Source organism: Eublepharis macularius, chromosome 4 (genome assembly GCF_028583425.1).
Source record: "Eublepharis macularius isolate TG4126 chromosome 4, MPM_Emac_v1.0, whole genome shotgun sequence".
Taxonomy (NCBI): Eukaryota; Metazoa; Chordata; class Lepidosauria; order Squamata; family Eublepharidae; genus Eublepharis; species Eublepharis macularius.
In genome coordinates this window covers 164,902,016-164,921,898 of record NC_072793.1, presented here as the reverse complement: position 1 = coordinate 164,921,898, position 19,883 = coordinate 164,902,016, and the positions used below count along the sequence as shown (strand labels likewise).

General features: G+C 42.7%; 1 pseudogene; it reads left to right on the top strand.

Moving 5' to 3' along the window:
• Positions 1–3,706: 3,706 nt before the first annotated feature.
• The window catches only part of LOC129329427 (zinc finger protein 420-like), a 45,083-nt pseudogene continuing 28,906 nt past the window's right edge, over positions 3,707–19,883 (top strand).

Sequence of the window (19,883 nt, the reverse complement as noted above, 5' to 3'; positions counted from 1 at the left end):
CGCATATGTTCCTTTTTATTGATTTTTTCTGTATAATTTTTCAGGTTTATAATCAAATAGTTGATTACCTTTGTTGACATGTTAGATGGCTAGTGTATAGTACCTGTTAAAATGTTGGAAGTGGAAGCCCTGTGTTATGTTTTCAAAAATGCTTCTTCAGTCGCATCATTTCAAAATACTTAATATCTGATCTTTTTTATCCAATCATTTTTCATTGTTAGTGAAGAACTTTAGCATTTTCTTTCCTCTATAGATTAGCCAACAGAAGTGCCAAATAACTGCAAAAAAAAATGATAGCTGCTTGATCAGTCTTGGAGATCGGTAACTTTACCTGTTACTGATGATCAGCTAAGACAAATCTGATATGTAATGCTAGTTAATAAATGAACTGCTTTATAGATATTTAAAACAGAAAAAGCATCAAGAGAAGTGGCATATATTCAGCAGTGGGGAAGTGTTTATTGGAGTCGTATGCTTTAACACAGAACAAGAACCGAGATACGCATCTTTTTCTTGGTCTTTTTCTTTATACGTTTTGAAGTTCATAGTCAAATGGTTGATTTTTTTTTTGCATATTTGATAGCCAGTGTTTTGTAATGTTGGAATGCTGGTGTACATTGCCGGTATGGATCTTGAAAATGCCTTCTTCACACATTTTCAGAATGCATCCCCCCCAGTCATTTTCATTAGAAGCTCAACATGTATCTCTCTCTTGCTGCTCGTGTTTTCTCCTCCCAACAGCCCTGAGAAGTAGATTAGGCAGAGAGAAATTCATTGTCCCAACCTGACCTACTGCAGTTTGTCCAACCAGTATATGAATCCAGATGTCCCCTGTAAAAGATTCCCCCTGCCTTCTTCCCTACCTTCACACAGCAGATTTACTTCAACATGGTAAGATCAAGACTAGACTATTGTAATTACTACTGTAATAGGGAGGAGATGTGGCTCAGTGGTAAAGCATCTGCTCAGCCTGCGGAAGGCCCCAGGTTCACTCCCTGGCATCTCGAGTTTAAAGGATCAGGTAGTTGGTGATGTGGAAGAGCTTTACCAGTGAACTCAGAAAACTGCTGCCAGTCTCAGTGGACGATACTGACCTTGATCCTGACCTTGGCCTGATTCAGAACAAGGCAGCTTGGCGTGTCCAGAAGTCCAGTGCACTCTACATAGGTCTTCCCTCAAAGTCAACTCAGAGACTCCAGTCGGTGGAGATGCCACAGCCTGGTTATTATCAGGAACTAGACAGAGCATACATGTTACTCCCATTCTGCAGGCACTCCCTTGACTGCTCCTCCATTACCAGGTTTAATGCAAGGTCATACACAAAACCCTTTGTGGCCTGGGTCCCTCATATCTGCAGGGGTGAGAAAGGAATAGACAGGAGAAAGCAGAGCCCAGGCTGTCAAATGCACAGAAGGATAAACCCTTCTTAATACTTGTGCTGTCTCCCTGCCTGCCTCCAAACTACAAAACAGTTTGTGGGCTTCAAAAGGCAGACAGCTTCAGTGACTGCTGCTGAACGTGCTCAGTCATTGCATTTTGGTGCTGCAGGCTCCTGAGCACAATGTGGCTGAACAGAGAGGAAGGGGAAAACCATCTCCTAATGGCTCCTAATTTGGGGGCACTGGCTGGGTCCAGGTTAGTCTTTCTGGTCTTCTGGAGAAGGGGAGGGGGAAGGTCTAATACCACCAGCCTAACACTGCCTTCCCTGCTGAAATAGCCTCGGAGCGGGACCACAAGTGACGCCTGACACAGGTTGGACACTAGTCAGCTTCCCTCAAGTTTTGATGGGAAATGTAGACATCCTGGTCTTGCAGCTTGACTCTCTGACTGCTGTCCAATCATGGACTTTTCAACTGTCACTTGTCCAACATTCTACCAAGTTGCCTACATTTCCCATCAAAACTTGAGGGAAGCTGGCAAGTGTCCAACCTGTGTCAGGCGTCACTTGTGGTCCCACTCTCAGAAGCAAAATCACTAGGGGGAGGACAAAGGAGACCTTCTCATCATCGTGTCCCTCCCTTTTGCTCTTCCTCAAATCCCCAATGAACACATGGCAGCAGAGGGCAGAGTAGTTTTAAAGGAGGGAGCTTGAAATTGATCTTTTCTTTGGGGCTTTAGCAGCATTGCACCTGCTAAAGCCAAAGAATTTAAGAATAGAGGCTCAGCTCACCAATAGCAATCCTGACTCCGGCAAAAGACTCCCATCCAGATTTCCTTTTTGGATGCACCACTCCTCTGCTATTTTATTTATTTATTTTATTCGATTTATATTCCGCCCTCCCTGCATCAGCAGGCTCAGGGTGGATTACGATTTGTACAATAAAAACCAATAAAACTCCTTAAATATTTAAAAACACACAACAAAGCAATACAGCAGCAGATTTTAAAAACGTAGCAGCAAATTTCTCCAGCGACCACCACCCAACTACCTCCAGAGATATTTGGGAAAGGCTGGGTGGTAGATACCCTTTGTAGGGGCACGGCTATCTCAAGGTGGCTGGCAGGGAGGCCCAAGGGTGTTAACCATATGCCTGGCGGAATAGCTCTGTCTTACAGGCCTGGTGGAAGGATAGCAAATCCGGCCAGGCCCTGATCTTTTTAAACAGAGCATTCCACCAGGTTGGAGCTAGGACCAAGAAGGCCCTGGGTCTGGTCAATGCTAGATGGGCCTCCCTGAGGCCAGGGGCCAGCAGCAGCTGTTTGTCACTGGATTGAAGTATACTCCAGGGCTCATACAGGGAGAGGCAGTTCCGTAGATACACCGGTCCCAGTCCGCATAGGGCTTTATAGGTTACCAGAACCTTGAATCTGATCTGGTACTCCGCTGGTGACCAATGCAGCTGGCGCAATACCGGTGTTATGTGTGCAGTACAATGCACTCCGATGGTGACACACATTGCCGCATTTATTTTGGACCAGTTGCAACTGCCGGATCAAGTTCAAGGGAAGCCCTGCGTTGAGTGTGTTACAGTAGTCTAGCCTAGAGGTGACCATTGCCTGGACCACTGTAATTAAGTCGCGAGTCAAGAGATAGGGGGCGAGTTGTCTGGTCTGTCGAAAATGGAAAAATGACAACCTGGCAACCGCCATGATCTGGGCCTCCATTTTCAAGGAGGCATCCAGAATCACCCCCAGGCTCCTAACTCTCAGAGCCAGTGTAAGCACCACCCCACCGAGTACAGGGAGCTGGAGTCCCAAATCCACGTTCCTGTGACTCAAGTACAGGATCTCCGTCTTCGAAGGGTTTAACTTCAGCCGACTCTGCTGTAACCATCCAGCCACAGCTTCAAAAGCATGTTCCAGGGCATCCGGGGCCAATCCAGGCTGGCTGTCCAGCCGCAGATATAGCTGGGTGTCATCAGCATACTGATGACACCCAAGCCCGAAACTTTCTCACCAGCTGGGCGAGGGGGCGCATATAGATGTTGAACAATAGCGGGGAGAGTATTGCCCCCTGCAGCACACCACATACTAGTGGATGGCGGGATGACAACTCCTCCCTGATAGACCGCAGCGGTTGCTACTTCCATTGAGCAGGCAGGATTGTTACACTGAGTCCCTTCGCGTAAACAGATGCAATCGGTGGGGTCACCCGTCGCATCTGTTCTCAAAGAAGCCTTTTGCGCAGCGCGCTCGGCTGCGGCGGCGGCGAGGAGGCTCCGGTGTTGCCTGGGGGAGTGTCGAGAGAGAAGCGCCTCCTCCGCAGCAGAGATCGGCACGGCGGGCAAAAGCGCCGCTTGGGCCTGCTGCGGCCGAGAATCACAGCAGCGACTTAGGATCCCAGGTGAGCTCAGGCAGCCTCGCCAGGTGCGCAGGGGAAGGACAGCAGAGTGGGAGAAGCCGAGGTAAGGGGGCGGCGGACCGTCCATTCGTGGCACCTTCCTCCTCCTCTCGCTGCGGAGGCCTCCTAGTTCTTCGGTCTGCGAAGAAGGGAGAGTCCTCTGTCCTTTCCGCCCTGCCTTGAGTTCAGCGAAGCTTACTCCGTCTCGCGCGTAAGACTGCAGCCCCGTTCGACTTTCAGGAGCATTTCAGAACTGTCTAGCCCGGCGAGGGGCTTTATACTACGTTGCTAGTCTCGCCCTCTCTCCCGTCTCAAAAGCCTGTAAATAGATGGTGTAAATGGCAGCGGAATTGTGCTGGTGGAGAGCTCGGAGCTTCCCCTTCTCCCAAATCCTTCCCTCTCCACGTCTTTACCAAGAGCAGAGCAGGACCCCTATAAAGTAATATTGCCAGCAGCAAGCAATGGGGTTGGTGAGCGAAAAGAGCAGGAGCTGGCCCTCTTAATACGTAATAATCAAAGACCGTTCCAAAGGTTCTTTCACACAAACTTACAATGGTGATGGAAAGTCATGGCTTACTTGTGGCGACCTCCCACTCCCCTTGCTGCCGTTTTTAAGGTAAGAGACCAACATTGCGTGCCTCTCTATAGCAACCCTGGTCTTCTTTGGAGGTTTCCCATCAGACTACTAACTGAGGGCCAAGCTACAAGTGACAAATGACACAGGTTGGACACTTGTCAGCTTCCCTCAAGTTTTGATGGGAAATGTAGGCGTCCTGGTCTTGCAGCTTGGCTCTCTGACTGCTGTCCAATGGACTTTTCAACTGTCACTTGTCCAACATTCCGCCAAGCTGCCTACATTTCCCATCAAAACTTGAGGGAAGCTGACAAGTGTCCAACCTGTGTCATTCGTCACTTGTAGTTTGGCCCCAAGGCTGACCTTGTTTAGATTCCAAGATCTGATGAGATTGGGCTTGTCTGGGCTGTCTAGGATAGGGCAACATCACTATAACCTGTGTCGAGATATGAGCCACAGTTGATGCTTCAGGTCGAAGCTGAAAAAATACAATCCTAAGCAAAGTTACTCCAGTCTGATGGTGGTGGAGAATCCAGTCTAAGCCCATTGTTTCAGTGTGAAAAAATGCCATTCTAGCCCTCTTTTACAATTTAGATTATATCTATATAGTTCTCCTTCAGCATTCTCCAAAATCATCTTCACTGGATCATAGGAATGGAATAATACGATGTTCAAATCTTTCAATAATTCTAGGTAAAAAGAGGAAAACATACATTTAACACTGAGCTCTTAACATCCGTTGACCAAAAGCAAAAGGCAGAACAAACTGGAGGTATTCATTCCTGCTCAACACGTACGATGTTGGTGCAAAAATAGGCTTAGACGGAGGCATTCCACAGTCAGATACACTTAGAATTAAATAAGAAGTTTTTCAAGGGCTTTAGCCTGAGATGCAAAGTGCTAACAGATTGCAAAGTCACAACATTTTTTTTCAGATAATAAAGGGCAGAAGAAGCCATTTAAATTACTTCTTCACAAAATAAAAATAGCTATATTTGGCAAAAGCTTTTGCTGTCAAATATTAAAAGGATGCATATTGAAAGAGTCAAAATCGGAAATAAACCCAAATATTTTCCTGCAGTGACAAGCCAACCAATATTTTCTATTTTCCAGTTAATCTAACAGAATCTTCTTGTGATTTGTAATTTAAGATAAAAATGTCTATTTCATTTGGATGCTATTTCAGAATTTCACACCTTAGTTGAATTTTTGTCATGATGCTTCTGCACCTTATAAATACTGTATAAGCTTTAGCTGTATATTATACAATTTATATTTCTTCACTGATTAAACATAAGGTATGTTGCACTTCAGACTGATTAATTAGAAATTGTGCCACTCTTCTTTGAGAGAGCTGCAATGTGCATGTCCTAATTTTGACATGCAATTCAGTAATGTACACAGAAAAAACCACAGAAGTCTTGTTCAACTATACCAAAATAGACATCAAATGCTTATTAACTAATAAAATACTACTTTGAAATGCTGCATCATTTGCACCTGAATGGTGAGATAATGGTGAGATAGCTTTAGAAATCGATGGTTCCCGTTTAACTCTTTGATATACTTCTATCGTGATCCTAGGCCTGAGACTAAGGCCTGTAGGCCTCAAGACAGCCTTTCCCACAGGCCTTGGGCCTTGCTGCAAATTTTCTTGCAGGCCTACTTTTCTCCAGATAACCTCCAAACTGGGGGACAATGGAGAAGAAAATTGGAGACAAATGCTACAGAGGATGGAGGGTGTTCTTGAAACACTGGAGGATGGGTAGGATTTGAGTCAGGCAGCACCTTAGCAATCATTGGCTGATATTTTATAAACACTTGATCCCTCATATTCCCAAATATTACCATAAGCTCTTTATCCTGTCCTTCCTTCTAGAAGCTTAGGATTTCTTCTCTCCTTTTTATCCATATAGCCCCCTTATTTGATTATTGAGACAAATTGACTCATATATATCTAATACTAACAACAACAACAACATTCAATTTATATATCGCCCTTCAGGACAGCTTAATGCCCGCTCAGAGCAGTTTACAAAGTATGTCATTATTATCCCCACAACAAACACCCTGTGAGGTGGGTGGGGCTGAGAGAGCTCCAAAGAGCCATGACTAGCCCAAGGTCAGCCAGCTGGCTTCAAGCGGAGGAGTAGGGAATCAAACACAGCTCTCCAGATTAGAGTCCCACGCTCTTAACATGCACAGCCTCAGTTTCAATCTTAAGGAAGGATGTCTTGTGACAAACCTTGGAAGGCCCTCCCTGTGCTTGACCACGTAGAGAGGATGCCACTGTTCTTCCTTGCTTAATATATCTCTCATGCATATATCTTTGATTTCCTAAATATTGACAGATTTTACTCCCAGGCCTTTTATTCTTTAGTAGAAAACTATCTAAGAGCAGTTTCAATTGCTTATTTAGTTTGCTCAAGGCTTTTTGTGGACATATCTGAATGTGTAAAGAGTTATCTTGTAGAATCCACTCTCTCAGGGATGCATGAAGGGTAGAAAAATATTCAGACTGTACAAATAGGAAATATGAATGTAAGAGAGAAATCTTCCCCCTTCTTTTGTCTCGCTCACAGGCAGCAGAAAGACGTCACGACTGGATCAAGGTCGCTATCTCTTTGCAGAAGAGTAGAAACAACGGTTCTGCAGACGGCTCAGGTCATGGAGAAGAGCAAACAATGGCTGAGGTCATTCTCTCTTTGTCACAGGAGCCTTTCAGCTGGTGCAAAGTGTCAAAGCTGGGTAGGCTGTGAACTCTACTCTTTTTTCTCACATGAAGTGTCGCATTGTTCATGAAAACAAAATTTCCCACCCGTGCTTAGCTGTTGATAGCGAGTGCTTCCTCCTCTTTCCAGGGTCCGGTGTCCTTCGAGGAGGTGGCTGTGTATTTCACAGAGGAAGAGTGGGCTCTGCTGGATCCTGGCCAAAGAGCTCTTTACAGGGAAGTCATGCTGGAGAACTACAGGAATGTGGCCTCTCTGGGTAAGCAAGTAATTAATCGGAGTATGGATGGTCCTGAGTCATTTTGTGTGTGTCCTGAGAATTCTCTGGTAGATAGTTCTCCATATATGTTCTTTCTGCCTTTACCTCATATTTCAATTTCTTTTTGTGATGAAATTCCATTCCACCCCAGATATATATGTAAAATTTTTCTCCTTTGCATTGTGAATATTAGGTTTACACTATGTGAATGCTCAGGGGTTACGTTCAAACAAAATGGTCGGGTCAAAAGTAGAGCCAGTCTTTCTCTGTTTTCTGAATTCCAAGCTGCAGATTTTTGAGCAATGAAACAATTAGTGTGATCATGAAGGAAACCCAAAAGTGACCCTTATTCAACTTTCTGGTGAATTTAGATAGAGAGTGGTTTGAGTTTTGTAGAACTCCTGGAGAAAAAGTGGCTGTTCCTCAGAGAAGAGGTAGCTATTCCTAAAGAGGAGCAGGCATGTTTTGGAGAGCAGACATACCTGAGACATGAAAGACTTCATGGGAACTCTGAAGGAGACACTGACATATAGTCTGAAGAGAGGTAAACAGCCAGATGGAAAGTGTAGGACCGGAGCCTGGAAAACCAACCGGGAGCCAATGAGATATTTCTGTCTTTCTCTTTAACATAACAAAGATAAGTAGCCGTGTTGGTCTTCAACAGAAGAGCAGAATTTGAATCCAATAGCATCTTCGAGACCAAAAAGATTTTCAGGGAGTAAGTTTTCAAGAGTCAAACTCCCTTCTTCCAAGACAGCTCCCTGAAGAAGGGTACTTTGACTCTGTGCTACTGGACTCAAAAGATGAGTTTTAGACCTAGGGAAAGAGGAATACCTATTTGTTTTTCACTATTCTTAGATGCTTACGCGGTGGACTGGTCATTATAGCCCTAACCCAGGGCCATTTTTTCCTCTCAGACCACCCCAGATGCTCTTCAACTATATATTTTTTCTTACTGTATTCATTCATTCTTTAAGATAAAAATTTCTTTTTCTGAAATTGGAGTTATTTCGTCTTTCCAATCATGGAAACAGTCTCCTGCTTTCGCTAACGCTTCAAGCTATTAAAGAGAAACAGGGAGATAATGCCTAGCTGAGAATATCTCTTGATATTATTTCCCCCACACCTCTATGTTGGCTAAATTAATTTTTTTTAATTTTTTTCTTTTTTATTTTTTTTTATTTTTTCAGTATACAAAACACTACACAAGACTATCACAAGGGACGGGAAAAGATGGAGAAAAGGGAAAGGGGCGGGGAGAATAGGAAAAAAAAGGGAGGATAACCTACAATCAACACTACACTTCAATGTTTTCCCTTCATACTGCCATAATAAAAAAAGCTTAATAAAATAATGATGGAGTGGTTAATCATACAGAATACACATTCCAAATTCTAATTAAACTTTCCTCCCCCTTCTGGGTCCCGGACGCAATTCTATCTGAGCAGCCGCAACTGCGGTGCTTGTCTCCTCCCCCCCCCCCTCAGACTTCTCCTTTTCTTCCTGCTTGGTACACTGGAATTCCGGGTTTTTCTCCTCAAAATCCCTTAGTTGATCTTCTGATAATATCTTATAGGCTTGATCTTTATGCCCAAACCATATTCCTTCCGGAAGTAACCATTTGTACTTTATTCCGCGATCCCTCAGAAGAGCTACGAACTTTTTGTACTTAAAACGCCTTTTCCGGACTAGAAATGGAACGTCCTTCAAAATCTTGACTTTATTGCCCATAAAGTCCAAATCCGCATTGTATGAGTTATATAGGATAGTGTCCCGAATCTTTTTAAATGAAAAGTCAATGATGATCTCGCGAGGCAGCTGTCGCTTTATTGCATATTTTGAAGAAGCCCGACGGACCTCCAAAATGGCGCTTTTGACCTCTTCTTTAGTTGTCCTCGCGGGTGTCGCCAGTAGTTCCGAGACCAAACCCCACAGATCCTCATTTTCCTCCTCAATGTTGGCTAAATTAAGATGGGGATTCTCATTCTTTTATAGTCTATATGTAGGCTGTCGTACTGCAATTCTAGAGGAGTTAGCTGTGTTAGTCTGTAGTAGCAAAATCAAAAAGAGTCCAGTAGCACCTTTAAGACTAACCAATTTTATTATAGCATAAGCTTTCGAGAATCAAGTTCTCTTCATCAGATGAATTGGTTAGTCTTAAAGGTGCTACTGGACTCTTTTTGATTATACTGCAATTCTGTTACTGCTCTCCTGGTGGCAGCGGAGAGTAAATCCTATTTGTGAAAGGCAACAAGCCGGATGAAGCTGGAGAGGGTCAGTCTTCGTTGTGATCTAGCTGATTCGGGTTAAGGAAAACTGAGTAAATCCCTCATTTCCCATGGTATAAACAGGGTCATTTTACCAAACCCTGGAGAATGAGAGATTGTAAACTAAATCGTCTGCAGTGTAGACACAGTCTCAAAGATGCAATTAGTCAGTTGGCATTGCTTTTCCTCCCAGAAAGAACTTGTGCCTGCAAACCTGATCTCATCTCATGGCTGGAGGAAGTGGCTGAGATGTTTGTCCAATATTCCAAAGACAAGATGAGCTCAACAGGTACTTCCTTCGATACGTACACGGACCCTTCAGTGTCTGAGAATTGTGGTTCTCTCCTTTTTCCACCCAGGAAATATAGATCAATCTGCTTCTGAGGTTTCCCAGTGGCCCTCTCTGTGGCTTCTTATTACCCTCATGTCTGTTAGTGAAGCCTGACATTTGTCCATGTTCCCTTCAGCGGTGGCTGGGACTGGAGTCTTATTTAAGTCAACAAACGTGTATTTCCTGCTTCCTTAGATAGTCTTTCTTGCTGGAAAAAGGAGTCCACCTTTCTTTCTCCCAAAGATGATGCCACCAAGGGAGCGATGCGGGTGGGTAGTTCTCCCCAGGAAGGTCTGGCATCAGAAGACAGGCCAGAGTGTTTCTTGGGAGGATCTCAAGAAACCAGTTGCTTCCCAACAGAGCTGGCTGAGTGTGAGCTTTCTTTATGGCCTTGCTAGAGAAAAAGACAGGGCATAACCTGGAATGATTTCCTCATTGTGTGTGAGAGATTGTCAAGTTAAAAGAACCACAATCCATGTTGCAAGAAAACTTCCTAACTGTTGTCGGGATGAAACTCTATTAGTGAAGCATGCATTGTGTGGTGTAGTACTTAGGTTGCTAGACTGAGAAGACCAGGTTCAAGTCCGGTATTGGCCCTGAACTCACTAGGTGATCTTGGGCTAGTCGTCCTCCTCTGCCTAGCCTACCTTTCAAAATTGTTCTGAGGATAAAATGGAGGAGGGGATAAATGCCACCCTAAACTTCTTGGGGGAAAGGATGAAATAAAATCTTTTAATAATGATTATGATGATGTATAAACACTTCACAATGCCTTGTTGCAGTGCCCTTGAGAAAGGGCATTTAATACTTCTTTCCACCTGTGATGCAGAGTGCATACCCTGATAAGATATTAAATCCTGATTAATGCAATTGTTCTCCTATGTAAATGTTTCCCACTTGCTTCACCAGGAATACTGAAGTCACCTTTCCCTAAGATTAGAAAGATCATTGGTTGAGCATTGGCTGATGACCTTATAGCTGGCCTTATTTAATCATTATAATTTTGGCATTTGGAGAGATGCAGATTGGCCTACGTGTTTACCAGAGTTTTGACCTCCCTGGGAACACCACACAAGCATGGATGATACGTTTGTTTGCCTAGAAAAGGGAGCTTCTGCTTTGCAAGCATCTTCCTACAAAGAAAGCATTTCTGTATAGAAAAATAAATGAAACCCCAAGGAAGGCATTCGGTCTCTTGTTGTTGCTTCAGAAAATGAACACAATGTTGATTATACTCTCTATTCTTCTTCAGAGACCTGAAAAGTAACTATAGGCAGTAATTCTTCTCTCCCCCCCCGCCCCCAGCTCTGCTTCCCTTTTCCTTTAAAATATGTCTGGGTTAAAAATTAGAGATTGCAGAAGTTTCTCAAGGCCAGTGGTGTCACTCTGTGGCTCATAGATTGCTGCAGTCACAGTTACCATCCATTAAACCAGCCACATTAATGATAATAACAACAACAACAACATTTGATTTATATACCGCCCTTCAGGACGACTTAACACCCACTCAGAGCGGTTTACAAAGTATGTCATTATTATCTTCACAACAAAACACCCTGTGAGGTGGGTGGGGCTGAGAGAGCTCCAGAGAACCGTGACTGACCCAAGGTCACCTAGCTGGCTTCAAGTGGAGGAGTGGGGAATCAAACCCAGCTCTCCAGATTAAGAGTCCCGCGCTCTTAACCACTACACCAAACTGGCCTGTCCTTGGCATGAGGTCTGCCACTGAGTGAAGTTCACAGCTTACCATTCCTCTAATGGTGGCTGTTTCAAAGAGTTAGCCACCTGCCCACCACAAGCCCCACTAGTGAAAGGCCTTGTCCACTTTCCAGAAATATGGCGGGATGTCACACTGGGGAGTAGTGCCCATAAGAGGCACAGGTGGCTTGTCAACAGCTTGTCAAAGAGCCACATGGGACACTTAGTAATGGAGTATCACTCCTATCAAACAAAGAACCATTCATGAATGTCTGCTTCTGCTGTGTGATGTATGTTTCTTGGGTCTTTTATTGGGTTTCTCTCTGACTTGCAACAGGAGATGAGGGGGAATCATGTCTAGTGGATGCGGACAGAGACAAGGATCTCGAGATGGAAAAAGAAGCTGGAAATCAAGAGATTTTAACAAGGCAGCAGAGAACAAACAGAGAAATGAACCAGAGAAATAAATCATATACCTTTCAGGGCAGTGACTTCCATGTAATTCTGTTTAAAGACAAAGCAATGGAAGGGGATCAAAGGAATCATGATACTCTGAGTGAGAAAAGGCCTGGATGGAAATCTAGCCTTAAGAGACAAAAGAGAACTCAAACATGGGAGAAACCACATAAATGTCTGGTATGTGGAAAAAGCTTCAATAGAAGTGATCACCTTACTTCACATCAACGGATTCACACCGGGGAGAAACCATATAAATGCCTAGAGTGTGGAAAGTGCTTCAGTCAGAGCAGAAGCCTTACTTCTCACCAACGCATTCACACAGGGGAGAAACCTTATACGTGCTTGCAGTGCGGGAAGAGCTTCAGTGAGAGTGGGAACCTTACTTCACATCAAATGATTCACAGTGGGGAGAAACCGTATAAATGCTTGCAGTGTGGAAAAAGCTTCCATCATAGTTCAAAACTTACTGCACATCAAATGATTCACACTGGTGAGAAACCATACACGTGCTTTCACTGCGGCAAAAACTTTAGTCAGAGTTCAAACCTTACTTCCCACCAGAGGATTCACACAGGGGAGGAACCATATAAATGCTTGCAGTGTGGAAAGAGCTTCAGATGGAGGGACAATCTAAGTTCACATCAAAGAATTCACACAGGGGAGAAACCATATAAATGCTCAGTGTGTGGAAAGAACTTCAGAAGGAGTGCCAATCTTATTTCACATCAAATGATTCACACTGGAGAGAAACCATACAAATGCTTGGAATGTGGAAAAAGCTTCAGAAGAAGTGCAGAAGTTACTTTTCACCAGAGGATTCACACAGGTGAGAAACCATATAAATGCTTAGAATGTGGAAAGAACTTCAGCTGGAGTGCCAATCTTACTTCTCACCAGAGGATTCACACTGGGGAAAAACCATATAAATGCTTGGAATGTGGAAAAAGCTTCAGTAGGAATGACAATCTATGTTCACATCAAAGGATTCACATGGGAGAAACCATATAATTGTTTGGAATGTGGAAAGACATTCTGCTGGAGTGCAGATCTTACTTTTCACCAGAGAATTCACACTGGGGAGAAACCATATAAATGCTTGGAGTGTGGAAAGAGCTTCAGTAGGAATGACAATCTGTGTTCACATCAAAGGATTCACATGGGAGAAACCATATAATTGTTTGGAATGTGGAAAGACATTCTGTTGGAGTGCAGATCTTACTTTTCACCAGAGAATTCACACTGGGGAGAAACCATATAAATGCTTGGAGTGTGGAAAGAGCTTTAGCCGCAGTGGCAGGCTATATTCACATCAAAAATTCATAAAAAGGAAAAAGCAAACAAATGCCTTGAATGTGGAAAGAGTTTCAGGAACAGCAAAAGCCTTACTTCCCACCAAAGGATTTACTCTGGAGAGGTACTGTGCTAATTAGGGTTATTAAAAGAAGTTTTCTTAATTCCTCTTTACCCAATTTCCCCCTAAAACAAATAAAATGTGATACCAGTTCTGAGCAATCATATCTGCCATTCTGTCTGATCTTCCTACATCAGAAAAGCCAAATAGATGCTCTGATTGTAGGAAAGGCTTATCCTGGTAATACATTTGGCAAAGAAAATAACTTACTGTGGGAAAAGCATGAAACAGAAGAGATACTAAAGGGGCAAGAAATGTGTGAATAGCTCCTGTTTTAGAGTAAAAATTGAAGCAGATAAAGTATTTCTTGCCCCTTTCTGTGAACAAGCCCTTACTTTTCTTGTAGCCACACTATGTTAGCTACATCCTTTAGCAGTTGACTTCCTTTGTGGATTAATTGGGATTATGTCAACAGCAGTGTCAAATAATTGTAGAAAACTGATCTTGAATATATTGACATCTGCTAAATATTGGTTGATCAGTTGTAGCAATTGGAAAATGTACATATTACTGGCTGAGGAAAGTCTGGGGTGTAACGTTAATGAACAAATGAACTATGGTTGTTGTGGGTTTTCCGGGCTGTATTGCCGTGGTCTTGGCATTGTAGTTCCTAACTACAATGCCAAGACCATGGCAATACAGTCCGGAAAACCCACAACAACCATCGTTCTCCGGCCGTGAAAGCCTTCGACAATACATCGAACAAATGAACTGTTTATAGACATTAGCTAGAGAAGAAAAAGCCTAATTGAGCTAGCCTCTGTTTTTTACTTCTCCACAATATCCACAAGTGTTAGAATAACATCTATAGCAGCTGAACTACTTATGCCAGCATCTGAGTCCATTGGAGCTTGCATGGTAGTCTACCCTTGTCCTATTTCACTTTTTTATTTTTGTAACACCCAGGGCTTTTTTTCTGGGAAAAGAGGTGGTGGATCTCAGTGGGTTGCCCTTGGAGAAAATGGTCACATGGCTGGTGGCCCCGCCCCCTGATCTCCAGACAGAGGGGAGTTTAGATTGCCTTCCGTGTGCGGAGGGCAATCTAAACTCCCCTCTGCCTGGTGATCAGGGGGTGGGGCCACCAGCCATGTGACCATTTTCAAGAGGTTCCGGAACGCCATTCCACTGCGTTCCAGCTGAAAAAAAGCCCTGGTAACACCAGTATGACAGTGTTCTGAGAGACTTGAAATTTTGTATTTTGTGTTGTTTTGCCTGGCCCTGATAAAAAGGTATTACATGGATTTGATTTCTATTTTTGTTATAAATTTCCTCTTTGTTTGTACTAAAATGATAATCATTCACAACCTTGGGATCTAATCTGTTTGAAAACTGAAAATCTATTTGTTTACCTGCTACTAGGTTCCTATTTAAAGAAATTGTATATTTTTTCAGCTTCATTTTAATCCCGACTCTTCATTTTCACAACAGTCACCTGAGTTTGGTCTGATTTGTTTGTGCCACCTTACAAAAAATTAGATTATTGTAACAATCCTGATATTACTAAAATCAGTATCTAAAATTAGAATTAAGAAGTTAAAAACCCAAACCTATCTCCTTGCACAATAACGACAATTTTAAATTTGTATCACCCTATTACCTTGATCCTTAAACTTTGGCAGAATTGGTAAGTTATATACACAGAGTGAGAAATGTATGAAACGTGCAATACATAAGTGAAAAGCAGCTGAAGGAAAGAAGAAAAATGCTGAGTTGACAACAGATGTTGCAGCGGCACTGAATAATCAAATTCCAGACACCGGAATTTTCTTGTAATGGTTTACAGCATTTCTTCACATCCCTTCTTCTTTACATTCTTCCCAACAATTCTTCAGTTTCCGCTTTCCTTGATCACTTCTCTCCATCACAAGGATTTTGTCTGCTTAAACATAGACCACAGTTGGCTCAGCTGCACCCTTAAGGCAATTAGCTTAAGTTAACTTGAAATTCTCACCTCCTTACTCCTCCTTCCTTCACTTCATTTTTCTAAGGTTCTCTTCTCCTGCAATTTAAGGCACTCCACTGTTCAGGGACCAACAAGGAGTCCATGCCTCACAGCTCAGAATCCAAGGAGTTAATCACATAAACCAGCAATGGGAGATGAACCTCTTTTGGTTGTGTGGTGCCAAAACAAGTTGTAAAAAAACCCTTTTAAAGTTTCTGCTCACACCTTCCTCCAGCAATGCCAGCTCAAGTTGCAGTGTAGGAAAGGTACCTCACCACAAGCCAGCAGGGTCGAGACAATTAACTTAAGCCAGAGACTCCCTGACCTCCAAACGCTCAATTAAAACCAGGGCTTTTTTTCAGCGGGAACGCAGTGAAACGGAGTTCTGGCACATCTTGAAAATGGTCACATGGCCAGTGGCCCCGCCCCCCTGATCTCCAGACAGAGGGGAGTTTAGATCCGCACTGCGGATTGCCCTCCACACTGCGGAGGGCAATCTAAACTCCCCTCTGTCTGGAGATCAGGGGGTGGGGCCACCGGCCATGTGACCATTTTCTCCGAGGGCAGTTTAAACTTAAAAAAATTCCACCCTTGTTCCAGCTAACCCAGTGATGTCATTGCGCGGTCCTGAGTTCTACCACTGAGTTCCACCACCTCTTTTCCCAGAAAAAAAGCCCTGATTAAAACTCTGCTAGAACACCAGAAATAAGAGTATATAGTATACAATCATAACACTTCTTTCTTTGGGTCTTCCAGTCTCTCTCCAGCTCAGTGAGAAAAACATAGCAAATGACCATATTCAAAGATTAAAAAGATCAAAGGTTCAGGTTCATGTATGCAATGGCCGCCATCTTCTTCATGTCCATACTCAGTCTCTGGTATAATTTGATTCAGTTTCTTATTCTGGGATATCTATGGAGTCTATGAAGAGAATTTAAAAAAAAGGCACAGTGGGGAAATTGTTCTTTCATAGAATTATAGAGCTGAAAGGGGCCTTACAGACGATCTAGTCCAACCCCCTGTCCAATGCAAGGACAGACTAAAGCATCCCCAACAAGTATTTATGCTGCCACTCCAGATTGCCAATTAGGGGTGACCTACAACATCCCTAGGCAGCCAATTCCACTGCTGAATTACTCTTAACGTGAATTTTTTCCCCCTCATGTCCAGCTGGTACCTTCCCTCCTGTAGTTTGTAGTTAAAGATCCAAACACATTTCACACATTGCTTCATCAGGGGATATAGTTAAAAATAAAATTAAAATGGTAACACATTTTAAAAATACAGAAAAACAATGTACAGACATTTTGTAAAACGCTTCTTAAATTTCAAGTCGGAACATGTTCAAATGTCTTACGAGGAGCCATATTTTCTTTATCTTATATCATGGTATATGTGCGTTTTTCTCATAAGGCAGGAGTACAATTCTTCATATACTTTTCTAAAATCCTAGGTGTGTAAAATATAATACACAGAAATTTGTCAAATAAAAATTCAGCAATATTACTTCAGTAATATAACACACCTGTAGAACAGTGATCTCAGTAAGCTCCCACTATGATCAAATTGAACAGATCGCAAGCATACAGCAAGAATTATAGTCAGGCCAGGTACATTAACCCTTGGAGGACTAGCATTCTGTCCCTTTCCTCAGTAACGCCTTATCATGATGACGTATCAATTTTTGACTAGCTCAGAAGATGTCTGTGGGGCTTTGGTTGTAGTCCAGGAAGTGTGAAACCAAGGAAGCTCCTTTCTTAAAAATAGGAAATATTACTTTCATATTCAGCAACATGTTTTTTAAGGCACCTTGAAGTTTTCTCTATATACAGTTTTTCATATGGGCGCTTAATAGCAAATATCATTCCTTTTGAGTTACATGTGGCAAAATGTATTAGTACATATTGTCATCAGCTGAATTGGTCCTTACACATGCATACTCTGGTGGCCACCATCTTGTGGAACAGCCTACCTGAAGAGGTCATGAAAGTTCCCACGCTCCTGGCTTTCTGCAAACAATGCAAAACTGAACTATTCGAGAGGGCTTTTGAGGCCTGTACTCTAAGGAAGTGATGTCAAAAAGACAAGGACCATAGACTTGACTACTATGTAATATCTGTTTGATGTATGATCTTACTGGGTAGTTATATGATGTGTAGTATGTCAGTATTAGAATTGTTTATACTCTGTTTTAGCATTTCTTCAACTTTGTATTGGATTTCTGCTGGTTTTAAATCTTTGCAAATTTGCATTTCTATACCCTATTACACTGTTTATTGAAATGCTCTTGAAATTGACTGTAGTGACTCACTGTGTAATCCACCTTGAGTCTCAGTGAGAAAGGTGGACTATAAATAACGTAAATAAATATTACGTGTAAATTTACACATGAGAAATAACCCAGAATTTGCTGGACACTGATGGATAGAGAGGTGTCACTATGTACTAATTGATCCTTGTGGTTAAGGGTTCTTTTAAAAGAAGAAACTTATTATTTCTTTTACATCCCAGGCTACTGTCCAATATACTCCAATATTTGGAAATTTTGGACAGTCTTACAGAGACATTCTATATAGTTAAAGAGAAACTGCACGTCAGCCTGCCAAGGTCTGATATCTTGTTGCTTCCCTATAAAGTTTTTTTCTGTCCCTTTGAATATGCTGACTGTAATAAATGGTTTGGTTACCATTTAATAGCTAAATTGTATCCTGAAGTGAGGGATTCCCTCTGAAAATCTGTTATTTCAGAACAGTTTCTCTGCAGTGTATGGAACTGACTATATGGTAAATTCCTTTTAATGTATATGGGGTGGTGAGAAGAGGAAATTCCTATCTGTAGGTTTTTTATCCAAGCCTGTATAGACCTTATTGCCTGTAATGTAGACCATAATATCCAAGAAATTAATCTGATTATTGTCGATAGGTTTTTTTCCTCTTCCTCGTACAGCCATTTTTTTACTTGATGGGCTCCCCACCCCTATAAATAGATAAGCTTGTTGTGCGAGACCCTGTATTGACTTAGATGTCCACTAATCCAGAATACTATCATTTTTTTGTGCCACCCTCCTCCAAGGAGCTCGAGGTATCATGTGCAGTGTGTTTCCTTCTTTCTTTTATCCTCAAAACAGCCTTCTGAAGTAGGTTAGGCTGAGAGGGTGTGACCATCGTTCATGACTGAGTCGGGAGCTCCAGAACCTTCTCTAACCACTATACCACTCTGCCCTTCCTGTTGGAAATATGTGGAACCTTCCATATTTTGTTAGAAAAAAAACCCTTTTTTTTAGTTTCAGCAAATGGAGTGGGGTGCTGAAGATCTTCCTTGCCTAGGGTGCCATTTGCGTGACAGCCACCCAAGAAGGAAAATGTAAGGGAGGAGGATTGGATGCCTGGTCTGTATCTTCCACTTGGTAGATTTCTTCTTCCTCTCCTGTTACCGGTTCCTTGATTGGGAGGGGGAGTTGGCAGCACAGGCAGCCTGCTTGCCCTTTTCTTATTAAACCTGCTTCTTATCCAGGAAGAGCCAGGGCGGACTGGAAGAAGCAGCCAGAGAGAGGGTCAAAGGGTGGGAGAGAGCTTATGTGAATGCTTGCATAGGCTTTGGGATTTCTGCCATGGATTCAGCAAACCTGCTGCATGCAGCATGCCTTACTTTCTTCAGAGAAGGCTTCTGACCACATACACACAATGCTGCTTTATGGGGAATCATACCATTGGTTCATCTAGTTCAGTACTGTCCGTCCTCCTTTTTTTTACACATTCTTTTAACAGGACTGTCTTCATGCACGTCATGTTGTGTACCAATAAGACACAACCGCTCCCAAAGGTGTGAATTCTCTGCTAGGAACCCCTTAATTATTGTTTGAACTAGAGATTTGGTCTTAGTGTTTCCCATCTGTAAAATGGGTGAATTATTTTCCAAAATGCGTTTTAAGTACTAATTGCTTAATTCCTCCACTAACAGCACGATCCTAAACAGTTACTCCAGTCTAAGCCCGCAGTAAACCATAACCCATCTTTATAGCCATAAACTCCCCCTCCTTACCAGAAGGCAAGTTTTATTGCAATCAGAGCTTAGACATGCTGCGATTCATCATAACTCAAAGCTTCTCTGAGCCACGAGGCCAAAACTAAATGCAAGAGATACAGAAAACATGGAAGTACTCAAACAGAAAACGCATCAAATGAGATTTGAGTTATATGCAGAGTAAACAGTTTAGGTCACACACTAAAATACACAAGCACATAGAAAATGAGCAGAGCTCTGGCAGCATACAAAAACACAGGGGAAGTGGTGCTATTAGCGTTGTCAGCTGATAAATCCTTGCTGCCTCCAACGCTGGAGATGAAACATGCAGCATCTTTCTAAACGTAGAGATTAGCGCGGCTGCACCAAAGAAATTCCCTTTTTGATCGGGGAGTGTCGAAAGAGAAGA